General features: G+C 36.5%; 1 protein-coding gene across 7 annotated transcripts in view; it reads left to right on the forward strand.

The window, feature by feature from the left end:
* Positions 1-27,753, forward strand: part of FHIT (fragile histidine triad diadenosine triphosphatase) — a 1,619,043-nt gene that overhangs the window by 271,853 nt on the left and 1,319,437 nt on the right. For 2 of the 7 annotated variants that reach the window (XM_077128815.1, XM_077128816.1), the window contains one exon: positions 9,948-10,004. The exons of the other annotated variants lie outside the window; for them this stretch is intronic. The gene's annotated coding sequence lies outside the window, so the exon portion shown is untranslated. The remainder of the gene's footprint in view (positions 1-9,947; positions 10,005-27,753) is intronic. 7 annotated transcript variants of the gene reach the window in all.

Here is a 27,753-nt window from a genome sequence, read left to right on the forward strand (position 1 = left end):
ATGAATCTTTAAAATTTATGCTGTGAAATAACTCAGATGCAAAAGGACAAATATGATTAACTTATACAAAATATCTAGAATAAGCAAATTTATAGAGACAAGTAGATTAGAGGTTATCAGAGGCTGGGGTAGGGGAGAAATGGGAGTTATTGCCAAATGGGTACAGAGTTTCTATTTGAAGTGATGAACCACTAGATAGTGGTGATGTTTGTACAACATTTTGAATATATGTTCCCACCATAAAAGATATGCTTGTGTGTATATGTATAATAAAACAAAAGGAAACAAAGAATTGGCCTTCTTTAAGCTAAACCAGTGAAGGGCCTCTTTCCCAGGAAACCCAATCTGCCTCTGTGAAGAGATCGTATCCTTCCTACTACGTCTAGAATTCTTTAGTGAAATGAATAACAGCCATACTAGAAGGTATTCGTGTTTGCCTTTTAAAATTCTCTCTTAGGAGAATAAAAGATTGGGACCCTATGCCATTCTTTGCTTTTGAAATCCATAACCTGAAAACCATGGCATAGAGTCCTTTTAGATTTCTTGGGACCATCTGTTTTTATGAAGTGCCATCATCAAACACAGCCTGTTTTGTAGATTGTTGTCTTGGAAAGTTTACTCAAGTCTGCAGCCACACCTTCTGCAGTTACTGTTAGTATTTAGTCCCTGTATGCTAAGTGTAAGGTTCCTGGCAACTGTCTTCTCCATGTGGCACTCTAGTCTGAGTTTCTTTGCTTAATTTGGAGATTAAAAACAGAAACATGGTGGTAGCAGTGCCATTATCTTTAAGCATTTTTATTGGCCCCCTGTTGTTTGCAATGTGTAAACAGGAATTTGCACATTACTCAGCCATATATCCCTCCCACCAAGAGCTGGTTATTTTTTCACATATGTTCTTATTTCTTTCCCACAGTGCCCCTGAATTAACTACATAGTGATCTTCTGTATATGTTAAAGTCATTCCTTTGCCTGTTCATTTAGATTTGTCTCTACCTGAATTATGGTGATCTGTGGAAGAAACTTAAATTTGAGTCCATTGCATCTTTTAAAGAAATTATATAAAGGTATTATAGATTCATCTTTATTCAGTAAGTGTGTACCCAAAGGCATCAGTAAATTGAATTTTTGTAAGTCTAATAAAAATGTAAATGCATTAGAAAAGCTTACTATTTCTATGAAGAGTCTTTTCTTAAATGTAAGTGATAAATCTCTAATTCATGTTTAAATCAATCTTTTTACTATATCAGTTTCTTCTTTAAAAAATTTATGTGAGCGTAAGCCAGGTAGATTCTCATATTTCTTTCTAAACTGCAGTATGGTTCAAATGGGCGAAAAAAAAAAAAAAAAAAGGCTTGGGAAAGGGATTAATAAAAACAGACTTTAATAAAATTCAAAATGTTGTTTTTCAGATACTATCAGAATGTATACATACTGATGACAAAGTCCCAGAAAGTCAAGTAAAATTGAGAAACATTTAGTGAGCGCACCCCTTCAGAATCTTTAGCCCTCTTACTTTATTAAAAGTCAATATGAATATAGTACTAATAGTAATAGAAAATATTTCCCTGATATTTTAATGTGTAATACTTTTAAAAAACGTTCCTCTTTAAAATATGTTTCTGTTTTTCTGGTATATGTCCTTGGAAAATGTTGACTCACTTACTGGTTAGCACTTTATCATGTGCTGTCAGTTGCCATAGTCTCTTAACATATACTAAAATTACAGGAACTATTTTGAAAGTTGACTTTTAAAAAAATTTTCTTATAGTGGTTTTATTGAGATATACTCACATACTCTAGAATCCATACAAAGCATACAGTCAATGACTTTTAATATAATCAATTCTGATACATTTTTATTACTCCATAAAGTAAATCCATACCACTCAATCTCTCTATCCTTCCTCAGCCCTGCATAGCAGTAGTCTATTTCTGTCTCTAAAGATGTACTTATATTTAATTTTTTTATAGATGGAATCATACAATTTGTCGTACTTTGTATATGGCTTCTATCACTTAGTATATATTTTTTAATTATTACTGTTTTTATATAAAGAAGTTGGAGGTTTACAGATGACTTAAAAACTACATTGATCCCAAATATCCCCTACTGTTGACAGAATGTTGACATTTTAAAAATGTGAGCATGTGGATCAAACAGGTCTCTTGATCCTTCTCAGCCTATTTCTTCCTCTACAAAATAGGTAAATTAATATTTATGTAATGTGAGATTTAATTCAGTTGAGACTGCTTTGTGGTATGTATAGTGATAATCAGATATAGGCTATTGTTTCTGACCAATATATTTCTGCTGAAAATATAATGATAACAATACCATTCCATTGCTCAGACCTTCCAGGTTTTGAAATCCTTCCATCGATTTTCTCCTTGGCTATTTACAACTGCTGTGCCAGGAAAGGAGGGTTGTTTTTTGTTTTTGTTTTGTTTTGTTTTTAAGAGAAAACTGAGACTCAGAGGGGTAAGGAACCCATGCTAGGTCACTAGCTAGAACTAGGTGCTTCTTTGGCTGCGAATCACTCCTTGTTTCACAGGGGTCAAAACTTCAAATACCGTCTACAAGGAGCAAACAGGTCATGGAAATGAGTGAAGTGTAAACCTAAAGGGAGTGGAAGGGACAGTGGTAAGATAGAGAAAGTGCACAAAGGATTGGGAAGCTCAGCCTCTACTACTCACTCTCTGTCATTTGTTGCTAAGTGGGATTTCTTTTCCCAGTGTGTTAAGATCTTTGACTTATTCAAAAAGAGACGCCATAAACTCAGATTTTTACATAAAAATATTTACTCATACTAAAAAGAAGCAAACAAAGACACAGACAAACAAATACCAGGTAGGGTCAGCATTTTATTAGTTGCCCTGTTGCACTGTGGCTGTGAGATGCTCCTTCTCCCAGGTTTTGGGTCCATTTAATTCAGATGCTGAATAAAGGAGATTATAAGGTGCTTTAGGGCAGTAATTATGCCATAGAATTGTTGCATCTCCAAAGCATAGAGAGTGTCTGATAGATACATTATGCTTGTAAATAGTTCTGAATAGAAGAATAAAAAATGGCAATAATGGACCAAATGGTCCCCCCAAACATAGTTCCCACAAAATACATCTTTGGGACCTGAATCAGCACATAGGTCAGCATTTTACAATCTGTTCTACTCTAAAATGCCAAGAAGCACATTATAAGTATTCAGGTACTTAATGATTTCTATTTTTATTCAAATGGAAATTTTAAGAGAGGTAAAATTAGTGATTTTTGTCTGTTTCTTGAATTAATGGACAATATTAATCACACAAAATGCAGCATATGCCAGACATATTTTCATGAAGTTATCATTCAATGCTTTTTGTATTTGAAAGTCCATAACTTTCAATCATAGTGGTGTCTGAAAATTATTCAAGGAAGTCCCAATTCAAATGTATCAGAGTTAAGTAAGAATTCATTTATCTTAAAATGTTTCAAGGGATCTCTATATTACAAAGAAAAATAAAATGCCATGTCACTTTGGTTGATGGTGATTATGTTTATGTAGCTGTGTTGTCATGGATTCAAAGACATAATTCTAAAATGTGTAGAAATACTTTATCTACTATTTTATGGACATCAAGATTTTTCATGGCCAAGGCCTTGACTCCTTTATTTTCCTGTAAACAGTGAAATAAAAGCAATGATATCTAGGCTGGGTCCTATAACAAAAAAAAAACAAAATCTTAAATATGGATGTTAGCATCCTGTTCTCTCTGTGATTGGTTTTGATAGTAAGAGATCTAGTTTAATGTAATATTTTATTCCACCCTTAGAATATGTAATTGGCCATATTTTCATTAAGAAGATTAATGGTTAGAGGGCGGGCCACAGTGGCTCAGCAGGCAGGAAGGCTTGCCTGCAATGCCACAGGACCCAGGTTCGATTCCTGGTGCCTGCCCATGTAAAAAAAAAGGATTAATGGTTAGAGAAGCGCATGTCCAGAAACCTGCCTTCCTCCACACCTTGCATCAGGGCTTTTGGTAACCTATTGAAAGCAAAACAAAACAATTTACCTCCAACCGTCCTGCCACACTCTGGCTTTAAGTTCAGCTTCACAATTAAATACCTTGCCAACTTTGAATTAGCAATAAACAGCATCTCAAGATCTGTAGGGCTTATAAGCAAGTCAGAAGTAGTGTTTAGAATGATTACATTCCTAAGTCCGCAGTTATCACAGTTCAGAACTAATTTTTATGCCTTAAATAAAACCAAAAGAATCTAATAAAGCACTTCATTTTCTGGGAAGGTTAAATTAAAATTAAAGTGTTCACTGAAAAGTCATCTCTTTAAAATGAACCACTTACTTGAGGAAAGAGTAGCTACTGTAATTTTAGTTTTTGAGTATGAGTCTCTTTACTTCTTACAATAGATATAGAGAGGCCACTAGTTGTTATCTTTTAAAAAAGTGTGATATTTTAAAAATTATTCATCAGGGCAGTTCTTTCAAGTTTATACCTTGTACACATTTACACAGTATCGTAATTTATTAACCATAGTGTGTAGCTGAGAGTGTCTGAAACTGAAATAGAAAATATTCCCAATAAACCTAAAGTAGGCAGTAAATAATAACCAGAGTAACACCTTGGATAATGTGGCATGTCTCCAGCAAAGGTCCATGTGCTTTTGCAGCTCTCTTTGAAACATTCTGCATAACATCCGGGTCAGGGACTGGGGAAACAGAGACACCACTGGGACAGCTGTCGCCGTGGCAACGAGACCTTGCTGAATGAGGAACGGAGAGGCGGGAAGCTGTAAATCCCCCTCTTCAGCTTTGGCAGCTCAAATCTTTTGGGGCTGGTGAGAATTTCAGTTGATATCCCTGTTAATTTTCATATGGAGTGAGTCTAACAAGTTATCTTGTTGACCTTTGAGGCAGAAGATGTATTAAACTATTTCCCATGGGTTATATCTGGAATAACGAATGCTTTTTTTTTTTTTTTAGTTATAAAATTATTTAAATCTGGCTTTCTAGATTTCCTTGAAAAACTGGAAAATCTGGCAACACATTGCCATTATTCCTCCACGGTGGCATCAGCTGGAGCTGACCTAGGGCTGTCAGGTTTTGATGGGGCATGTGCTCATTGGTTCCCTATTCCCACCCCGTACGTACACCAGGTCCTACCTTCTGGCTCCAGGATACTTTTGAGTTTGCCATGCCTTTTGTGGAATCTTGCTGGGATGATTCCCTCTATTCATCTCTATTGGTCTTCAGGCTCAGATTCCCACCTGCCTAATGGACGCTTAAGTCTCCATGTCCCTCTGGCTCCTACTTCAAATGTCCAATGCCAAAGTCTTCCCCATTCCTTTAGTGCCTGATGATCCTTTAGGCCCTTGATCTGCATTTAATTTTCTATTAGATGGGTATATTTCCCCCAAATTTACAAATAGGGAGACTGAGGCTGTAGGCAGAATTCAACTTTAAGATGGTTTCATTTCAAAGTCCATGTTCAGTGTCATTTCTGTCTCAGGAGGCTGAAGGGGCCAGGTTGTGCTTTCTCTCTCTCTCTCTTTTTTTTAATGTGCTTAAGAAGAAGCAAGTATATTTAAACATGTAATATACTTGGTGATTATATTGCTGCCTCTTCCCCTGCATTCTCCATTCTTTAAGACATATGAACGTGGCTAGGTGCATTGTTAAGATTTTAATCCCCCCTTTCCACAAGGAGGGGATCTTAGCCCTAATGGCAATCTAGAAAAATCTAGATCAGTGCTGTCCAAATGAAATATAATGTGAGCCAAATATGTAATTAAAAAAAAGTTAGTTGCATTGTGAAAAAAATAAAGAGATGAAATTAATTTTTATAATATATTTAATTTAACATGATATATCAAATGATATCATTATAACATATAATAATATTTAAATTATTAATGATTATTAATTATACTTAATATATATAATTATTAATATTAAAATTTTTTTTTTGTAGTAAGTCTTTGGAATCCTGTGTTAATTTTACTTTCAAAACATCTCAATTCAGACTAACCACATTTCAGATGCTTGACATGTCCATGTGATTTATGGCTATTGTAATGGACAGCACAGGTCTGTACCATTAACCAGAAACACAGAGGGAGATTAAGGCATGACTTAATATGAAGAGGCATAATCGGAATTCCTAAGCCCTAGTTCGGACCTCCTGTAACTTGATACTGAATTAAATTATTTATAGTGTTTTTTTTTTCTTAATGGATACAGCTGCTTAATGTTTGGTAAACCAAAGAGTTGGTATAATTTTAATATTTCTTTCTGGCTTTTAGTATGATTCTAAGGTTTTAATGGAGGGAGTTAGGATATGGTTTCAAAGGAAAATATTTTATCTCCCCGGGTAGTTCATATTTCCTTGCTAGCCTGAAGTAAGATCATAACTCCAAATCAGTTGACTTCCAGAAGCTTTTTTTTGGTCTTCATTCAGGGATAGGGAGTGAATACACAGAAGGCAAGAGGATATAACTTTGTTGGGGATTTGAGAACTTCACTGAAGAAGCAACTAAAGAATAATGCAGTGAAGTATGCAATAAAGGAACTAAAGTAGTTGCAGTCAGTGCCAACTAGACAGCCTGAATCCACAATGAAAGTTGGTTGGTGAAGCACCACTTGTAACTGTGATTTGTAATATCCAGAGACACAGAGTAAAGGCAATCAATTATGTATGGCCTGTTATTACTTTGTGAAAACAGGTCCTGAGTTGTTTTATTATTTGCTGGTGTTTTTCCAGGAAAATAAGTTCTGTTACCATTTTTCACTGAAATAAATGGAGAAAAACTCTGAGCATGCATTTCTATGAGTAATCCAATGATTTGAATTTCAGGTGGTGATGAGATGGTAATAAAAATTTGCCCTGGGTACCTTTTTGACTGATCTTAGCCTAAAAGCACTTTTTAATGCCTTGTGTTGGGATGTAATGATTTTGCATTGTGGGTTGGGTGATCTATCAAGAAAATGAAATAATTCCAACCAAATTCTTTTCTTATGCTGACAGCCTTCTGTGTCTCCCTCATTGTTACGCAAGAAAGGGCTGTTTAAACAAATGATCCTCATTTCAGCTGTTCCACAGTCTTCTGTGAATTATTTGCATTCTTTATAGAGCACCCAGGTACTTGAGATATATTTCTAATATAGAAAAAGTAATCCTGCCCCCTTAAGCTTTCATTTAATGCAGACAAATTCAACATAAATGAAATTGCCAATGTAGTTTTGAGAAGGTGGTCATGGCCACAGCTTGACATACTTCACAGTTGTCTGCTACTAAGCCGAGCTTTTCTTCATCTACTCTCTTGGTTAGTTACTTTCCCTGTGGCTAACAGTGTGGACAGAGCTGTTTAATACAGAAAGGGCTAAGCAACCATGTAAATGAATGGTTTCCCCAGTAAATGAAAAATGGGCTCTCTGACCGTCCTGATGTTACACATATCCTGTAGAGAGCAGTCTCCCTGTTTATTTACTTAGCTGCCTCTGTTACGTTGAGATGATATATTTAATATTTTAAAGTATACATACAGTAAAGGTTCATAAAGTATCCTAATCTTGAGTAGACAGCTGATTTTTTTTTCACAAATGTGCGCTTGATCATCTGATCAAAAAGGTACAGAACATTTTCCCCACCCTACCAGTCTCCCCTGTGCCCTTTCCAAGTGTATACAGACCCCTTAATATATAACTACTATTTTTATATCTTTCAATGCCCATTAGTTTTGCCTGTTCTTGAACTTCGTATAAATGGAATCACGCAGCATGCTGTATTTCCTTCCGGCGTCTTTCAATGAGCATATCTGTGAGATTCATCCATGGTGTTGTGACGTTCAGTAGTTCATTCTCTTTCATTTTCATGGAGTGTTTAATTGCATGAATATGCCACATTTTAGTGATTCATGCTTCTGTTGATGAGCATTTGGGTAGTTTCCAGGTTTTCTAAAATTCCATTTTAGTCCATATCTACCATGTTCAAGACATTAAAGAGGTGGCTTTATACAGGGATCTGGAGCACAGAGATATTGTAAGTTGATGGAAACCTCCTTCCTATGTCCAATAGATTTTTATTCTAACCCAAATGATCTGGGTAATTGCTTAATCCTTCATCTCACCCTTCCCTGTCTTCCTAGTCTTCTCTTCTTCCTCTTTCTTGTTCTTCTAACATCATCATTAAAAAAAATAGTGATGGTTTGAGGCTCTGTGTACCTCAGAAAATCATGTTCTTAAAAACTAATCCATTGTTGTGGGTGTAGAACTATTGAGAATGGGACTTTTGATTAGTTTATATTAGTTGAGGCATGCCCCAGGTGGGTCTTTATCCTTTTCCTGGAGTCCTTTATAAGAGGGTAAAAGACAGAGAAAATGACAGAAAAGCTTACAGGAAGTTAAGGAAGCCAGAAGCTGGAAGCAACAAAACCAGGGAAAGAAGGGAGCGAGCAGGAGATTCCGTGTGCCTTGTCATCTGACAGCGGAGTCCAGGCATTGTCTGATGATACCTGGATTTGGACATTTTCATCGTTTCAGAACTTAAACTTGCAAGATAATAAATCCCCCATTGTAAAAGCCAACATATTTTATGGTATCTGCATTTCAGCAACTTTAACAAACTAAAGCAATCTCCATTACCATCCTCACCATCATTGTCATCATTATAGCAGTTATTATTCCCTGAATGCATGCCGTGTGGCAGGCATGACTCTGTGTTATATACCTTATCTCATTCAATTCTCGTGGGAAAAGAATTTCCATTTAATAATACCAGGGAGGTCCATTCAACAACGGTTTTAAAAAGTGAAAAAAGTGATCAGACTTCATTTAGAGATATGAATGTAGCTGATCTGGCTAGGACTAAGGTAAATCTGAATACTAGGTAAAGGGTCATATGATCATATTTTAAAATTTCAGCCTCTGTGCGAGATAAAAGGAAGAGATGTTTATTTGGTGCAATATTTATATTTTGGATAGCACATTATCAAATTTAACTAGTATAGTCAATTTACTTGAACACCATAGTCACATGGAATCTTGAATAAGGCATGAGCTCTTGTTGGTTTATACAGGTTAATGTGATGCCTGTGTACATCCTAGAGTAATTTGGGCAGGGAATAAAAAGTTTTGCCTCGTCCCCATGAGGGACTGGGGAGAAAGGAGGACATATTCAACTTCATTTGGGGAATTCCTGATATTCTTGCAAGCAGTGGGGACAACAATTCAGTAGGCTAAGTCTTCAATCTTGGGACTCATCCCCTATGAAGCTGATTCCTGCAAAGGAGAAGCTAAGCCTACTGATAATTATGCCGAAGAGTCACCCTCAGAGAGCCTCTTTTGTTGCTCAGATGTGGCTTTTCTGTCTAAGCCAACTTTGCAGGTGAACTCTCTGCCCTCCCCCGCTATGTAGGACATGACCCCCAGGGGTGTAAATCTCCCTGGCAACGTGCGGCAGGATTCCCTGGGATGAGCCAGGACCTGACATGGGAATGAGAAAGGCTTCTTGATCAAAATGGGGAAGAGAGAAATGAGACAAAATAAAGTCTCAGTGGCTGAGAGATTTCAGAATTGGAAGGTTATCCTGCAGATTATTTTTAAAAGCATTATATGGATATCCCTTTTTACATTATGAGGTATTGGAGTGGCTAGAGAGAAGTGCCTGAAGCTGTTGAACTGTGTTCCAGCAGCCTTGATTTTTGATGACGACTGTATAACTATATAGCTTTTACAGTGTGACTGTGTGGTTGTAAAAATCTGTGTCTGATGCTCCTTTTATCTAGGGAATGGACAGATAAGTAAAAAAAAATAATAAGGATTAAAAATAAATAATAAGAGGAGATAAAGGGTAAAAACTGGGTAGATTGAAATACTGTGGGTCAATGAGAGGGAGTGATAAAGGGTATGGGATATATGAGTTCTTCTTTTTACTTTTTATTTCTTTTTCTGTAGGATGCAGATGTTCTAAAATTGATCATGGTGAAGAATACACACCTATGTGATGATATTGTGAGTCATTGATTATATATATATGGCTGGACTGTATGAGTGTGGATATTTCTCAATAAAGATATTTTAAAAATTAAAAAATATCTGGGAGGTGTTAGTATCACTTTTCTTTTTTTTGACATGGAGAAATTGAAACCTCAGTAGGTTGAATAGAATCCCTAAAATTACATCATTAGTAAAGTCCTGATGATCAGACAGCTTATTAATGGCAGAACAAGGATTCAAACACTAGCACTGTGTTCTTGCTCACTATACATACTGAAGACGGCAGGGCCTTAGAATCTGTAAAGAAGTGAAAATTTAGAGTGGAACATGGTCTTGTCCATTCCCTTCCTCCATGACCAAAAAGCAATCCTCATTAATCAGCTGGAACTCATGGTTCCCTGGATTTAAACCTTCAATGATTTCTCCTTGCCATTAATATAAAATCTGAATTCCTTACCCTGGCCTGCCAGGCCCCATCAGATCTGCTCCTGCTTCCCTCCCTGACTTTATCTCCTATCAGTCACACTGAACTTCCCCAGTTCTGAAAAAAGGCAGCCTTGTTCCTTACATTTGGTTTTGTGCTTGCTGTTCCCTCTGCCTGTAGTGCTTTTCTTTCTCCAATCTTTGCATGGTTGGCTTGTCATGCAGTTCTCAGGTTAAGTGCCACATCCCCAGAGAGTCCTTTGCAGACCATCCATTTGAAAGAACTCTTCTATCACATTGCCTTCCTTTATTTCCTTCCTAATACTTTGCACTCCTCAAACTTATCTTATCCACTTAATGGATTGCTTATTTATTGTCTGTTCATCCAAAGTGAAATTTAAGCTCTTTGAGAGCAGGGATCTTGCTTGTGAGGTTCGCTGAGTAGTTCTCAGCTTTAGAAAAGTGATGTAATGGTGGCTCAGTGGCAGAATTCTCGCCTGCCTTGCTGGAGACCCGGGTTCGATTCCCCTAGCCTGCCCATGCCAAAAAAATAAATAAATAAATAAAATAATGAAAGTGCCTGGCCTTTAGTAGGTGCTTGACAGGTACTGCTTGAATGAATAGGTGAATGGGTTAGTGTACGTTTCCAAAGACTCTGTGACACTAAAGGATATTTTCTTAAATATTTTATAGAGGATGGAAATCTTATTAAAAACATGACTTTACAAGCCGAAGGGTCCAATCTGCGTATGATAAAAATAAAGAGGGCAGGGAAATTGGACACATTATTAATTTTATTTGTGGAAAGATGCTCGCAATCGTAGGAATTGGCTTCTGGCAATGAAGCAATTTCCCAAATGTCAAAACTAATCATACGATCCTAGAAAGTGGTTCTTTTCTTGTTGTCATTGTTTATTGTTTGTTTATTGCTTGTTGTGAAACACTAGAATGGGAAAACTGTCTCATATGTCCAGCTGGAAGCACAGCTTATGACACAACCCATAAAAATGAGCACATTTTTTTCTTCTGGCTTTCAAAATAAGAAATGTCACAAGAAAAGCGTATCTAGGTGCTTTTAATCACTGTTACTTCATTCTCACTTGACAAGCATTGGAATCATTAACAATCCCTTAGTTCTGCTCAATGCATGGCGCTAACAAAGATTCAGTTAGCAAACAGCTGTACCCCTGTGACATTTGGAAGACTTCAGGCCAATTTTTGTATATGCACATTTGCCACTGTTAGCTGTTGCTGAACCCTTAGGATATTTTAAATTTAAATCTTTAGTTCATGGATGTAGATTAAAATTTCTAGGCCCAAGCAAACTTTGTCAAAGGAACTTCTAGTCCATTTTTTCTAGAATATTGCAAGCCAGGTACCCTAGCATGTGCCCAAGAGTTGTGGGTGTGATGGGCAGAGCAGGAACTTTTGTTTCCTGTTCATGAAAGAAAAGCCACATTAAAAGAAATATATCTGTGCAGTTCAAGGTAGGAGTGGTGAAGGATTTCGTTTCTCTGCTAGCCTAGGAAAAATTTCTTATTACCCACCCCACCCGGATCAAATTGCATCCCTTGCCTCTGATTCAAGCCTGCGCATTCATCTCTTCCTCCCACCTCAGGTTTTATTGATGCTTCCACCTCCGGGCAGTGCACAAATGCAAACTTCTGTTTACCATCTCTGAGTAATGATGTTAATTCCAATGCCCAGGGATAATACATTGCTATTAAACATGGTAGCAATAACCATTAGCATGCAATCCAAAGGGAAACAAAAAAAAATTGACACCCACCCACCTTCCCCTCAGTAAGTGTGGTCAGAATTTAACAAAAGTAGAGTTTTTCCTGGGTAGCAGTGGGGAGGGACAAAGAGGCTATTTCAAATCTGACTTCACTGCTTATTTACTGTGTAATCTTTGCAGAGTTGCTTAACCTCTCTAAACTTCAGCTGACACGTGGTTAAACAGAGAATACTAATTATCCTGACCTCGTAGCGGTGTTGTGAAGGTCGAATGGAAGATACATGTAGATCTCTCAGCAAAATGCCTTGCACATGACAAGAACTTCATAAAAGCTTTCTGTAATAAGATCTCTTAGTAAGAAGTGTATTGTCATTTGCATGTGGCACACGGCCCATGTACTGTGGGAATTTGGAGCTATGTAACTCAGAAAAATATGTTCTTAAACTTACTCCATTCCTGTGGGTGTGAACCCAATAAATAGGACCTTTTGATGAGGTTATTTCAGTTAAGGTGTGGCCCAACTCTATCAGGATGGCTCTTAATCCTATTACTGGAGTTCTTTATAAGCAGAATGACATTCAGGCAGATAGAGAGAACACCCCGGTGGGAGCAGTCAGAAGTTAAATGTCAACAGAATCTGGAAGAGAAGGGAGAGGCCGAGAGAGGACACCATGTGCATTGCCATGTGACAGAGGAGTTCCAGATCACCGGAAGCTAGCCTGTGAACCCCAGTCTTTGGGAATAAAGAATCTCTCTGATAATATCTTGATTTGGACTTCTATTCTTAAAATCGTGAGCCTATAAATTGTGTAAGTCAACCCATTGTATGGTATTTGCTTGAGCAACCAAGGAAACTAAAACAAAGCCTATTATTGACACAGTAAAATACAATGTTTCTTATTTTATAAAATACAAAATCTTTCCAACACTACGATGGATTTATAAACCAAAGTAGTCAATAGAGAAACCCATGATATGTCTCTACCCAATCACCAAATGACCTAAATTCCTTTAAGAAGGCCTTGCCCTTTCAAAAAAATTATTTAGCATGTATCACTTAGAATCATGGTTTTATTCCAAATGATGTTTTGAACTTAAGATTTTTGACATTCTTCTTAGTATACTTAATTTCATAAGGAATACCCTCCTTCCTGGAAAACTATCTTGAAATCAGGAGACTTAAAGTTGCAAAATGCTGAGAGATTGAGTTCAAACGAATATGTCAACTCTTCCCTATGCTCCTTGGCAAAGTCGAGCATTCTTGAATGGATCTAGTGGTTCCCAAACCATCTTCTGCCCCTGCCCCTTGATGAACGCAGATCACTGACTGTGCTGTTGTCAGCTCACATTCACCCTTAGGAGCTCAGCTGGAATATCATTTTCTCTGGAGAGCTTCTTGGTCCCTGAAATCCATTCCATGCTTGCTTCTATGCTTCCATTGCTCCTGGCACTCCTTCATTGCTCCTGTCCTCCTGTAATTATATACTCATAATTATTTGTTTAATGACGGTCCTCCTCTCTAGATTGTTAGCCCTCTTGGTAGGAATTCTGTCTGTTGTGCTCACCACTGTATTATCCAGTCCTTGGCACAAATTGTGTATTCTACCTGACAAATATGGCAAGTAATAAAACTTATTCTTTGTGAGAATATTCTTCTCATATTGCATGTAACTTAATGGTTAAGAAATTAGATTATATTCTTCTCTCTTATCATAAAAGTTCTCATTCACTATATTGAAAGTTTGCCTTTTGTATCTATGAGATGTTTGTGCACTGCTTTTATAGATTAGAATTTAATAGCATCTCAACCAACAAACTTTTGGTTTTTAAAAAAGTCATTTAATACATTGGTATGATAGTACAAGGTGCCATTCCCTCTGTCTAAGATGCCTTAAGTCTTCAAAGGGCAACATGCAATTTCATAAATTAATCATGGGAATAAGTATCATGGTAAAGATACTGATTTTAGAATCTGGATGGAAAAGAGGGCAAAGCCTAATGTTTGAAGTCTAAGACTAAATCACCAAGAATAAAGGACAAATACCTCAATAACTGGAATCAGGGGGCTGGAAGAGAACTTAGAGTAGCGGATTTTGATTCCGTTTAACTTTTTCAAAACTCAGACCTTCTAAGAAACCTTTAATCTTAATCTGGTCGCTTCTAAACTAAACTGTGTGCTTACGGATATCACTCTATACAATGATTTTAGCATTATGACCTTGTTTAGGATTTTGCAATTGCTCTGAGTTACCTGCAACATCATGTTTAAGTTCTGCCTGCTGTTCAATACAATTTGACATTAGACCCCACCTAAATTTTGCTAATCTATTTCTTATTATTCTTATTATTCATATATGGTTTGGTCTCCCTGACATTTTCCCACAAACATCATTTGAGGGACCAGTTATGATTGTTTTATGCTGGCAGTAAAATGATGAATAAGACCTAGTCCCTACCCTCCAGGAGTTTATGGCCTACTGAATGAGCCAGGCAATAATGTTGTAGACTTAATGTGTGCTATATGCAAAGAACTTGGGAGATATAAAAATGAACAAGATCTGTAAGAGCTAGTGGCTGAGAATATGCAGAGAACTTAGACATTGCCAAGCACATATCAGTGGAGCATAAAGGTCAGCTGCTATTCTTATGATGCTGGTGATATTTTTGAGTTGAGTTCTTGAGGGTGTGGTGACGCTATTGCTGAGATCAGGTCGGGCCTGAGTACACAAATTTCATTGGAGAAAAAAAATGGGGTGTATTAAAATGGTAATATTGAGTAGTCAGTTAGCAATAGAGGAATTTGAGATTCAGTAGCATAATAAAACAGAAAGGTCTATTTTTTCAAAAATAAGGAATCCAAAAAAGTATAATTAACTCCATTTTTCATACAAAGAAACTGAGGCTCCATGGGATTAAACGATTTGCCCAAACTCACTTTGCTAAGTGGCTGAACCAGAAATGGACACTCTTAATTCTAAAATAGATGCTCTAAACTGTTAAATAATTTCCTTCTCATTATTTTTAGAAGTGCATTTTTTATCATAACCCAGCACACACACACCCATAAAGTTTCAAGAAACTATACTTTCCTTTAAGATGTGAGATGTATTCTATTATTTTCTATTCCATTCTATTTCAGGTTTTTTTTTAATACTGATCAAAATTTCCAAAATTGATTTCATGGCCCGCTAATAAGTTGTGTTCTGTAGTTTGTAATGTGCTACTTAGAAGACAGGGACAATATCTTATTCATTTCTGTATCTATAAGTTGTTAGTACAGTACAGTTTTCTGTATATAATACACTTTCAATAAGGTTTTTGATATAAGAAGTATGAAATTTAAACCAGAGTTCCAGATGGTACATATCATGGTACATTTTACTTGCCAAATGTTGCAGGGTGGACTATTAAGTTGCATATATAAAGTTCTGAACATTTGGGTGGGTATATTTTGGGGTGGAGGAAGAAAGAAGAGTCAGTAAAAATAATGACACATCTTCCCTGTAATAAATGTCAAATCTTAAGAAGAATAACGCAGTGAGCATTGGCAGATTGACTCCAAATAACACCACGATGAAAAATGTTTATGTGAGGTCTTATAAGAAATAAATTTTGCTCCATGTATTAAGTTTGCATTATTGTGAGATGCTAACTCTGCAGAACTGATATCGAATGCAGAATGGGGATGTTTAGAGCTATTGTACCAGGAAGTACACAGAGCTTGATTTCTGGAAAGGGACTCCTTTAAATAGTATTCTCTTCTCCTGCAGTATCAAGGAGAATCACAGATCCCAGCTCTGGAGCTCTAGGCTTGGTTTAAATGGAGGATGCTGTAGAAGGACCTCCTTTTGCCTGGTGACCTTGGCATTTTCTACTCTGTGGAGCTGATCATTTCATTAGCTTGATATTTTGTTTTTGTCTTTATCACTCCAGGTATAATTAAAAAAAAAATTCTTATCATTTACATTACTATTGTGATTATCCTTTGCAGGGCCTCATTTGTATTTTCCAAAATATGTCAAAAAGTAAAACAAAGAGGAGAATGGGTGTTATAGAAACACATTATTCATCTTCTTATTAAATTATCAAAAATAACTGAGTCTCAGTCACTTGGGTTACAATATGTATATGGGCTCATGTGTGTTAGGGTTCTACACATAGCCAGAAGTCAGAAAATCTTGGTTCTCATTTGAGACATCTCCATTCATGCCGTCTACTCTCTCCAAGTCTCAGTTGCTCTTCTGTAGAGTAGTGATTAATTATGCCCTCCCCACTGAACCTTGCGAATTTGTGGAAATCAAATGAATTATATATATGAAATAACTTTTTTTTTATTCCATGCTTCTTTCTTGGATATGTATCAAGTCTTACTGAATTTAGTGACTATTTACAACCTTATGTTTCTGCCAGGAAAAATGCTGTTTAAAAATTTGGAGATGTCTACATGAGTACAGACTTGGGGAACAGGGAGCTTATTTGTCACATGCTTGCCATTCTTGAGCAACACATTTGAGTGGTTATCACCTTCTATATTATATATAGATACCAGGCTCAGACTAGGCCCCACTTTTCATCCTTGAGCTCAACCAGGTTATGATGCTCTTGTGATTACCAAGCCAGGTCATCACTGCTGCTGACATTGCCACTGCCATTGGCAGAAGGCTGTTACAGTGACTGCTCCCAGTCCCTCCTGTTGGCTTTTCAACTACACTCTGGGACTCCCCTGAGATGCTGAGGCCTAGGATGCATGAGATTGGCTCAGATCCCAGCTTGTGAACCTGGAAATAAAAATGCCTGATGGGTGGATAACATTTGACTCCCTCCTCCCATCTCCCCACCCCAAATGACTGTCCTAAGACACTGTCCCATGATCTCTCTTAACACATGGGCAAGGAAGATCAGGCAAAGTTGTGCCTGATAACAGTGTTGGCCTGCTTAGAAATGCATCCATGTATCTGCTTTTCCTTTTTCCTTACCTCATTTCCCTCTTCTCTTGTTTTTACTTCCCTGAGGTGACATGCTCTAACAAATTAGTACCACATAAAGTTTTGCCTTAGGCTGTGCTTTCTGTGGGATCTGGGCCAACCCAACATCTAAATGCACAAATAAGTGTTTGGAGTATATGTACGTATACACGCACACAGGCAGGTAAGAAGCTAAGTTGAGTTGAGCCAGAAGGAACATTCAGAGTTTAGCTTGCTAAGCACCTGCCTTAGGGGAAGGGAAGATTTGAAGAGGAGCTGATATGTACTTTGGGGTATGAGGCAGTGAGGGTTATGAAGAGGACAATTGTGTATCTACTCTCTATCCCAGCCCCAGAGAGTTGGTCTGAGCTCTAGGGAGAGAGGGTGTTATAAGCAAAAGCCAAATGGAACATGAGATGAAGGATTTAGCAAGATTCATCCAATTGCTCATTATAACAGTTTAAATAGTAACAGAAATCAGCAGAGGATCCCTGAGCCTAGGTGGTGTTCTAGGTAGTGGGGATTCAATAGTAAACAAGATAAATGTGATCCAAAGTTTTGTAAAGATTAAATGTTGAAGGAAAAAACAATACCTAAGTGAGCAGGCAAAGAAAGGAAATAATTGCAAATGATGACGAGTGTTATGGAGAAAATAAGACATTTCAGTACAGAATAGGAGAGTGAGATGGGGTGAATCAGCATTTAGAAATGTTAGTCAGGGGGCCTTTCTGGTCAGGTGGTAACAAAGAGGAGGAGAGGACCAAGGGGAGGGATGATAAATTCCACTCACAGGGAACAGTGATGCAAGGCCCTGAGGTGGGAAGAGCTGTTTGAAGACATGAAAGCAGACCAGTCTGAATAGGTTTATGAAGAGCAGACTGAAGCTGCTCTTAAACTTTACTTCTCCTAACAATTCATTGAGATGGCTAGCTCTTCATGTGTGGGAACTGAGGCACAGGGAAGGTAGGTAACTGGCCCAAAGCTGCACAGGACCCATGGTGAGCAGTGGACCTGTAATTTCAGCCTGGGTAGCCTGAAGTTCAAGCCAGGCCTCTCATACCACCCTCACTGGATAGCTTCCTGTAGAGAAAGGCTTCGGCCAGCCTCCCTAGTAGGCCAGGGCAAAGAACTTCAATTTTATTCTCAGTGTAATAGGAAGACACTGAAGGATTTTAAGTCTGGGAAGATATAATAATCCATTTAATGTTTTCTGCAAGTCTCTGCTTCTGGGTTCAGTATGGATTGGAAGGAAGAGAGTGGAAGCAGGACATGGGGAGGCCCTAGTAACAGGACAGGTAAGAGGTAATGGCAATTAATTTTCAACCGACAAGAAGTCACCTGAGAAGGAACAGAGGGGATAACTTGAGGGATATTTTGAGGATGAATTTGACAATTTTTTCTCTTGGATTAGATGTGGGAGGTAAGAGAGAATGATCTGAGTCAGAGATGATTCCTAGGGTAGAAGCAAACCTTTATCAAGCCCAGGTGATAAAGGATGACAGTGTTGGGGAGAATTCTGGGCATTTTCTGCATTATTGCATGGAATGCCCCAATGTATGTAGCTTTAGTGCAGGGAGCACTGGAGAATCCAGGACTGCTGGTGATCTGAGAGTTTGTCACTTGCAGAGCATAGAGGTGTGGCTCCCTTGGTAAAGAAGCAGCCTTCTGTAGGAGGATGCTAGAGGTAGTGTGCATGGCTAGGTGCCATCCTCAAGTAGAGGGCATCAGCAGGGAGGCACAGAGCAGGGTGCTGTGGTCTGTGAGTGAGAGTACCCAGGGTATAGTTGAAATAACCCCGGTCATAAGGTCTTAATGTGCTCTCATTTATAACTAAATAGATGTTTATAATGTACATACAGCTATGGCCACTTATGACTATTGGTTACTGCTGAGAAGGATTGACATTCAGAAATAAGAGGGGGTCACAGAGTCAGGAAGATTGCTAGGATGCTAGGTGGCTGCAGTTTATATTAGGACATAGACCTGTAGCTTTTTCCCTCCATCTCCCATATCATGCTTTCTTCATCCTGAGGGTAGGAAAGTGTCCAATTAAAATATTCTATTCTTCTACCCTTTCCTGAGGTGGATCCAATATATGAGATGTAGTAGTCTGAGCCATGTACACCTGTTGGGTGCCCATCTCTGGGACCATTGTCTGGTAGTTATGACTAGGTAGAGAAATGATTTTCATTTTCTATGATACCATCCCAAAGTTAGTAGGTGGAAGGTGTGGTGATTGATGGGCTAAATAAAATTGAAAGTGGCTCAAATCAGATTCTAGGTGATTGCTCCTGCCTGTCTACTCCCTGCACTTATTTTCTCTTACACTCATTTAGTAAATGATCCCAATTTGTCTTGTGACATTTCTTATGTTGTTGCTTTGTTCTTTACCTTTTTACATTTTTCTCTCTTCTTTCTCCAACTAGATCAGTTACTCCTTAGGGACAGAAATGGAATTTATCTTTGTACTTTTCTTCTGCTTTACAAGGCATAAATGCACAATAAATGTGTGTTGTTGGACTGATACTTGCTGTTTCAGATGAAAAGTTTCCTAAAGAATGTTGCTGAATTTATCTTGCCTTTGAAAGGGGAGGGGGTGCATAAAGGTAAGAGTCACTTAGTTTAAATATGCAGCCTTTGAGTACATGAGTTAGAGATAACTTTGTTCTGGTCAGTATAGCTCAGCCACAGAAATGGTTTAGTTTTTTTCTAACAATTAAACTTCATTTCTCTAAATAGGGTATGTGATGAATCATATGAAACTGCCAATATTTGAGCTACGAATATGGCAATATTATGTGGTGCAATCTCTTAAAACAGGTGAGCTGATAATTTCTTCTTCTAATTCAGTATGAATTGGAAATGAACTAATGGGAAGTAGGCCACACTACTGTTTTAATTGACTTGGGAGAGAGAGGATAGTAGAGTATCCTGGGACAGATGAGAGGACATGTTGGGGGGGGCAGGCATCCTTGAAAGATCACTAATTCCTATTGTGATTCTGTGGTTGGTATGTTCTTCCTATTCTGATAATGCCCCTAAAATCTGTCCGAGTCTAAGTGGAAGTGGGACTGAGTTGATCTAAGTGGGTGAATAAAGTTCAAGAAGCACTGTCCTAACCACCATTTACCCCTTCACTCTAATTGCTACATACTTGGTCCTTAAGAACCTGGCTCAAGGAAGGCACATGGCTGAATTATTGCCCAAGTATCAACTGACAAGGCAAATTCACAAACATTCCTTTAACATTCTATCTTCTCTTCCCAGCCTATATGATAATGAGATAAGGAGAGAATGAAAGATAGTTCATAAGATTAAGAAAGATAAATTTCTGATTAGGTTTCCTGCACCAGCATCATACCTCTTTCCAAAATTGTACCAAGCAATGTGGCCAACAGTATCTCCTTTAACGAAGGCTACCAGCATCTCAACTCTTCAGTACACCTTTTTGGGATTATTATAGCACCTGCAAATTATTTTGGAGGCTATTGTTTGCTCATTTAATCCAGAAAAGAGCTCTGTAGGTTTTATTTCAATCTCACCTACACCTATACACCCATACATCTTAAGGATGACTGAGTAGATATGGAAAATTTCAACATTTTAAGGACAAATTTGAGGAACCCACCATTGACCAAACCCTAGGGTTTCGTGTGGCCCATTTTGGTCATAATGCCAAACTAGCCACACTGCAACATTTACTACTTTTTACCGTATAGGTTTGCTCTCAGCTCTGAGGATTATGCCATCTGCCTCTGCTTTCAGCATTGGTGAGAATGGGTTTCTGTGATTTTTTCTCTTTCATTTTTTCTTTTTGTGTGTGCTTATGAAAGATCTGTGAAGCCGAAAGAAGAAAAAATATATATAAGCTGGTTCTACCCTGTGGTCTCGACAGTAATTTAACAAATGTGACATGGGAATCAACAGGAAACCCATATACCCATCATCAGACTGTCATGTTGACAGTGAGCAACATGCCTGAGTTCTTCCCTGGAGGGCTTACTTTTAAACATGCCGACATATAAATTCTTAGGCATGAGTTATTAAAGGAAATCCTTTTAATAGAAATCCAGGTTGCTGTTTTAAAAAAGAAAAAAATAATCAGACTACTGGAATTTTCAGTTAATAGTGGCTCTGACAAGGAAATTTTCCTTCCCAGCACCTACCTCCAGTGTAAAAGAAAATATCGAGGAAGGGAGTCATCATTTGATCCAAGCTTTAAGAAAATCTGGAAAGTCAAATGATATTATACATGCTGGTATGGAAAAAAAGAGTATTATGTTTAAAATCACATTTTTCATTAATTTTCATCCTTCTCTAGAGTTCATTGGGAAAATGCTTTCTTCAAAAAAAACTGTTATCAAACAGTAGTTGACACCATAGGTAAAATAGGACAGATAAAGGGAAAAACACCATGGCTTTATGTTTCGCTGACTTTTATGGAGAAATACAGTTTTTTTTTTAAAAAAAGAATTATTAGCTTTAGGTTAGAATTTGAAGTGGTGAATTTGGGTTGGGTTATTTCAAAATATGTTCTGGGAGACATCATTCTGAGTGAAACATCTTACTTTGAGTGTTTTATAAAAATATTTGGTGGTTTTAATTAATAGTTTGAGAAATTTCACTGTGTAGATAGAGTTGATTTAATTTCTTTCAGAAGAGTCATAATTTGAAATTGGCATTAGTAATGCTTTGCATTTCTTAGCATAAGATATATAAGATGTCCTAGTTATATCAGATTTTGTGATTTCTATTAGGTTGTGTGCTGTTGGCAGGTTGTGAAATCAATTTAGTGGTTTGTGATCAGCATTTGTTTTTAGTGAAATGAAATTGTATCAATTTTTTAAATTATTTTATTTTAAATTTTAATAATTTTAAAATTAATAAAAGAAGTTTGAAAGGCATTGCTTTGGTGAATTTTGGTTATGTAATAACATGTTATCAGCTGCAATTTGCCCACTGAAAATTCTACTTTAAATAATCAACAAACGTGTTGATTTTCTTTTGAATTATTTATTTTGAAATAGCAGTACTTCCTTTGACAATTTTCTTTCTTTAGTCTCATCCTCCTGGACAGTGATTAGTTATGAATGAGGAAAATAAAGCCAGGCTTCAAAGTTCAGAATTTTTGGCACAGCATGTTTTCAGTGAAGGGAATAATTCATCTTCTTTTTTAAATTAATAATTCTGACATGTACCTTCTTTATGCCTTTCAGTTACCGTGACTCACCTTAATACCACTGTTTGACATTAGATGCCTCTCCAGTAAGGAAGAGGAATCACTTAGAAATTAGTTGCATAAAGGCTATTAAACTAATTTTTAAAATTCTTGCCTTGCATATTTTATTTTACTTCTAATTAAATGCCAGGAGTAGAAATGTGTGGTTTCCATTATGTGCACATGCTTGAATCTGTGTCCACTTGAAGGCCAAAGACACTGGGGGATTCTCATTTTACTTACAGCCTTTTCCATAGGAATACTACTCATGGCTGCCATCAACAACCATAGTATTCAGGCAGAGCTTAAGACAGAATTTTAAAATTTTAAAACATACAACTCTTCCCCCATTTCTTAGACCCTTTTACAACTTGTTCTAGTCCCCAAATAACTAAGCATCTATGAGGAACAGGTTAGTATGCCAGTAATAATCTAACCTTTGGACTTCAAACATGGAGCTGTGTTATTTGATATTGTTAATAAGTTCTCAGGTCTGAAGTTTTGGGCAGCATATAAATAAAGGTGGGGTATTAAATCATTATCAGTAGACTGGAATAGATTTTATTACATACATTTTTTTAAAATTCCTGATTCTATCTATCATTTTAATTAGCTGCTAGAGTTTTTTTCTTAAATCTAGGGTTATTTACTCTTGTTAATGGACTTGATTGTTGTGATGCATTTTTTTTTTCTTTTTCTGCATGGGCAGACACTGGGAATCAAACCCGGGTCTCCAGCAAGGCAGATGAGAGCTCTGCCTGCTGAGCCACCGTGGCCTGCCCGTGATGCATATTTCTGATGTAGCTGTATCATTATGGACTCCTGGTTGCAGACCCTGAAACCCAGTTTTATGAAGTTAGCTTAAGCAATAAAGGGTATTTTGTTAACTTATATAGCTGAAAAGTTCTAGGTACTTTTGGCTTCATTCTTAAGCAGGCCTTTATGTGGTAATCACAATGTCTAGGCTTACAGTCTATCAGTTTCGCAATTCCAACAGAGTTTCTCCCTCCAGTAGTTTTTGGAAAATCCAAGTATCAAGTCTCATTGGAATAACTTGGATCACATGCACATTGATAAACCAGTAACTATGGCCAACGGGATGGAACACAGTGACTGGCCAGTCCTACGTCACAATCCTGTACCTGTAATCCAAAGTAAGCAGAGGAGCAGATCCTTCAAAGGAGAAAATGGTGTGCTAATACAAAGGTATTATACACATGTTGGTAGATGCTGGGCAACCAAAAACAGAACGGCTACTGTAGTGGTCTAATTTAGACTATTTTAAAAACATGAATGTCTTTAATTTTTGTTTTTGAAATTATTTCTGCCTCCCCATCGAGGTTATCCACTCAACAAGTATGTATTTAGCCAGGCATAGATTTTCCCTTTCTCTGAGCATATGAATTGTGTGCATGATTTTGACCAAGTGTCTGTAATATTTTATTAAATGATTTTCATCACTCTGGGTAATAAACAGGTGATTTGACTTAGCAGTGTACAGGTGCTATTTTTAACACAATGCTCTCTGGAGGGCATCCAAATAATAATTGCATCTTTAAAAGCTTTGAATTCCCCAAGGAGCAATAAAATTGTGCTGAGTATTGTCTGTGATAAATAATACATATCCCTTATCTTCTCTTCCATATTACTACTTGAGAAAGCTCCAGATTTCCTGACATTGCTCAAGGATTGATTGCCTGGTAAAGGTCAATACTTCTTTGCTTTCCATTGCTACTACATGCTTCTTTGTGATCATATAGGCATGATGAGAATGTGACTGACTTAAAAATTTAAAAACAAGACAGAATAAAAGTATGAACACATTAACGAGGAACGTATCTTAAAATTTTGCCTTCTAAAATTGAAATAACTTACGTTTTTCTAATCAAAAAATGATTTCATGCCGCTAAGAGAGCTAGGACTTGGGAAACCAAGATAACAGAGGAAGGAACAACAGAAAAGTGAGTTCAATTTGTTGCATGGGGTTGTGCTCTACTGAACATGACCAGGAAGCACCACCAAGAAATAAAGTAGAAAACAGGGATAAGAGACCAAAAGGTAAAGCAGGGGTTTGGGCAGGCTCATTGAGTTGCCTGAAAATTGGAGTTCAGGGCTTTTGAGTTGAAAAAAACACTAAAGGCTTTTAGTTGAGGTCCCTGAAGAGCTACATGCCCTTAGGATAAGGGAAAACTGGGAAAAGACCAGTCTAAATTAGATCAAGATGAATTTTCTGCACTGTATTTGCCTTCCAGAAGAAAATTAAATCATTTTTGAAGGGAGATAGCACCATTTAAAACTTCTATAACTTTTCATGAACAATATAACTGTCATTCACTAAAAAATCAGTAGGTATACCAGGAAACAGGAACAAATGACTAAAAACAGGGAGGAAAAAAATAGGCAAATGTAATAGACCCAGAGATGATCCAGACATTTGGGTTATTAGATGCAGACTCTCAAATAACTGATATGTTCAAAAAAAGGAAAGAAAAAATGAACAATTGCACCAGAGATCTGCAATCTATTAAAGGAATTAAATGGACAACTTCAAACTTAAAAACAGTGACAAATTAAGAACTTAGTAGATGAGTTTTACACCTGATTAGACACATCAGAAGAGTGGATTATTAACCTGGAAGATAGGTCAGTGGAAAATATCCAGATTAAAGCAGGTGAAAAAAGAGATGTAAAAATACAGAAAATTCCTTAAGAGACATATTTAGCAATGTAAAGGCCTGGGCCTGATAAATGGAGGTCCAGAAGAATATTAAAAAGGAAATGGGGCAGAAACAATATTTGAAGAGATGCTGGCCAAGAATTTTCCAAAATGTATGAAAGACGTCAAGCCATAGTTTCAAGAAGGTGTATGAACAAGGATACCAAATGTAAGCATATTATGGTAAAACTTCTGAAAACTCAAAGACAAAAAATCATAAAAAGACATATTTTCAAAGGAACATCAATTAGACTTATAGTTATTTTAAAACAGAAGCAGTAGAAGCTAGAAAACAACAGGATGGCATGTTTAAAGTGCCAAAAGAAAACAACTGCAAATGTAGAATTCTATATTGAGTGAAAATATCCTTCATAAAAGCTACTTTTAGGAAAATAAAAACTGAGAGAATTAATTATCAGCATATCTATGTTGAAACTATTAAATGGAACCCTTCAGGCAGCGGGAAAATGGCCCTGGAAGAAATCATGAAAATAGAGGAAGGCATAAAAACCAAGAAGAAGGATAAATATACAAGTAAATCTAAATGAATAAAGACTACCTAAAACTGTATGTATGTAACACATAATAAGGAAACTATCAATGACTTCTAGAGTTGTGTCAAAGGATCTTTGGAGTGACTCCATACAGCCCAAAATGGAGCAATTTAAGCATCTATCAGGATAATAATTGTAGTATATTGAAACATATCAAATATGTTTAAATCTGTGAGTGAATAATGTCAATAGTAGTAATAATAGTAGTAAAATTAATGGTTACCATGAGAGGATGTTAGTGAACCAACTTATTAGTTTGAAAAATGGTTTATAAACATAAAGAACCAAGCATTTATGCTGATTTTCTCATAACACTGGGTAAGCTAATAATATGGATGGAGGGAAATTTCTATTGATAATAATATTCCAGCTATAATAGTGCACAAATAATAGAACTAGGATATCATTATTTTTGAGTATTAATGAATTAATTGAACATTAATGGCTTAATTAACTAAACATTAATTGAATATTGAGCATTAATCTACAGGCATTGAACATTAATGGCTGCTAGCATTTCAAAAATATATTCCTTAGGGAGGAAAGTATGCTATCAGCCATGACATAGTCTTGCAAAACACAAAACAAAACAAATGAACTTGAATCTGATCAAGCCTCTAGACTATCAACAAACAGAAATTTACAAATAGGAAGTATGCTATTTAATATAGTACCATGGGAAAAATCAGATTGTGAGAAACTTCAATTTAAATAAGTAAGTTTTTCCAGTGAATAAATAGAAAAGGGAGTGGGGGAGTTGAACACTGAGGGGAATTCTATAGGTTATATGAACCTTTAAAGACATATATCAATGTGAAGAAATTATTTGAATATGGATTCAAAAAGAAAAAACACCTGAAAAAAATCATTGTGACGTTTGGAAATTTGAAAATTTACAGAATATTTGAACATATTCAGGAATCGTTAGTATTTTATATGCTTGATAATGATATTAAGATTTTGTTTTTTATTAGACGCATCCTTATCTTTTAGATATACACAGTAAAATATTAACAGAGATATGATGTGATATTTGGCATTTACTATAAAATAATATGGTTGAGGGAAAAATGGATGGGAATAGAGATGGAACATGAATGGCCATGAACTAATATTGTTAAAGTAGAGTGATGGATGCAGGGGTTTCACTATATCATTGGGTCTGCTTTTGTATATGGTGGAAATAACTCATAATAAAATATTTTAAAAATATATGGGAAATTACAATAAAAAGCAGCAATAACACTTAAAATGGGAGTGGGATAAATGAAGTTAAAATGTTGTAACGTCTTTCCAATGTCAAGAGAATGGAAAAAAGTACTAATTATGGTAGATTCTGATAAGTCAAGAACATGTATTTTAATCTCTGGAGTAGCTTAAAGAATATATAACACGCAAGCTAATAGAGGGGGAGAAATGGAATAACAAAATATATCTGATTAATTGAAGACAAAAAAGAACTATTAAGGAGTGAAGAACAGATTGGACAAATAAAGGGTAAATGTTATAGTGATTTAAGTACATATACAACAGTAATTACATTAATGTAAAAGGACTAACTACTTCTATTTAAAAATGAAGATTGTCAGACCAGATTATAAAAATAAGACAACTATATGCCGACTATATGACACACCCTAAATATAGGTCATATATAAAAATTAAAAGTAAAATTATATCAAAAAGAAATACCATGCACGCATTAACCAAAAGAAGCAGATGTAGCTATTAGTATGCATACAAGTGACATGGCTTCAAAATATAAAAAAGTAAACAACAGTGTTAAAAGGAAAAATATACAAATCTTCAGGCTTAGTTGGGATTTTCCTATCAACTCTTTTAGTAATTAATAGCACGTGTAGGTAAAAAGTCAGTAAATACATGGAAAATTCAAGCAACACATTTAACAACCTAATTGTAATATATAGAGCATTGTCCTAACTGAAGAACATATGTTTTTTATGAGTATAAGAAATATTTAGCAGATAGTATGCTCAGCCTAAATCATTTATTTACAAATTTCAAAGGGCTTAAATCATAGAGTCTATTTTCTGATCACAGTAGAATTAAGATGGAAACTAAGTAACACAATAATAATGTGAGAATTCCAATATTTGGAAATTAAACAATACTCTTTCATCCACGTGTCTA

The sequence above is a fragment of the Tamandua tetradactyla genome, chromosome 15 (genome assembly GCF_023851605.1).
Source record: "Tamandua tetradactyla isolate mTamTet1 chromosome 15, mTamTet1.pri, whole genome shotgun sequence".
In the NCBI taxonomy this organism is placed as follows: Eukaryota; Metazoa; Chordata; class Mammalia; order Pilosa; family Myrmecophagidae; genus Tamandua; species Tamandua tetradactyla.